Source organism: Schistocerca cancellata, chromosome 7 (assembly GCF_023864275.1).
Source record: "Schistocerca cancellata isolate TAMUIC-IGC-003103 chromosome 7, iqSchCanc2.1, whole genome shotgun sequence".
NCBI lineage: Eukaryota > Metazoa > Arthropoda > Insecta > Orthoptera > Acrididae > Schistocerca > Schistocerca cancellata.
The window spans coordinates 524,639,690-524,640,818 of NC_064632.1; positions in this window are offsets into that span (position 1 = coordinate 524,639,690).

The window sequence follows — 1,129 nt, forward strand, 5'->3', positions numbered from 1 at the left end:
CACTGGTCAAACGTTTTCTGGAAGTCCTGTTCTTTGAGGGTGTTTATCATTGCCTGCGATGCTTCTTGAATCCTCTCTAGAGTGTCGAACCGAGGGCATTTCAACTTGAGTTTCAGTTTTGGGGATAGCGCGAAGTCGCAAGGTGCCAAATCTGGCGAGGACGGTGGGTGGGGTACAACCGCCATGTTGTTTTTTGCAAAAAGGTCCTGGTGAGCAAGGACGTGTGACAGGGAGTGTTGTCGTGATGCAGTAGCCAGTACCCTTGACGCCAAAGATCGGGTCGTCGTCGCCGCACTTTTTCATGGAGCTTTCGCAAAACGTCACAGTAGTATACGGAATTCACTGTTTGGTTGGGTGGGACGAATTCTTTGTGCACAATTCCGTTGGTATCAAAGAAAACGATGATCATGCTCTTCACTTTGCAATTCACCTGTCTCGCTTTTTTGGGTCTTAGAGAGCCCGGGCTCTTCCACTGGGACGATTGTTGCTTTGTCTCTGGGTCATAACAGTAAATCCAGCTCTCGTCGCCAGTGATAACCCGTGACAAGGAGGTTGGATCATCAGATGCAGTGTGACGAAGCTCCGTGCACACTTAAACACGCTGTGCCTTCTGATTGGCAGTCAGGATCCTTGACACAACTTTTGCGGCGACAAGATACATGCCCAATTCATCAGTCAACATTCGTTGACATGTCCCATAACCAGTACCCACCTAATCCGCAAGGTGTTGAATTGTTCGACGATGATCTGCACGAAACAATAATTGCAGTTTGGCAACAATATCTGACGTTGTGCGGCTAGTGGACTTCGACGTCTGTACGGCCGGCCCTGAACCGAGCATGCCACTCAAACACACGCGTATGGCTCATGCTCTGTCCCCCAGTCACTTGTTGAATCATTGCAAGGGTCTCCGTAGCACTTTTACCGAGATTCGCACAGAATTTGATACACAAGCGCTGTTCTGTTTGTGGATCCATCGCAAAATCACCACACACCAAACACAGAGTATTACAGACATCAGTGTTTACACGCAACATGTCCTCCCAGCTGAATGCCATTGCGCACACTGTCTCATCAGATATGTAGCTCTCGCCACCTAGCGGTCCAACGATCTACTACTCCTACCTTC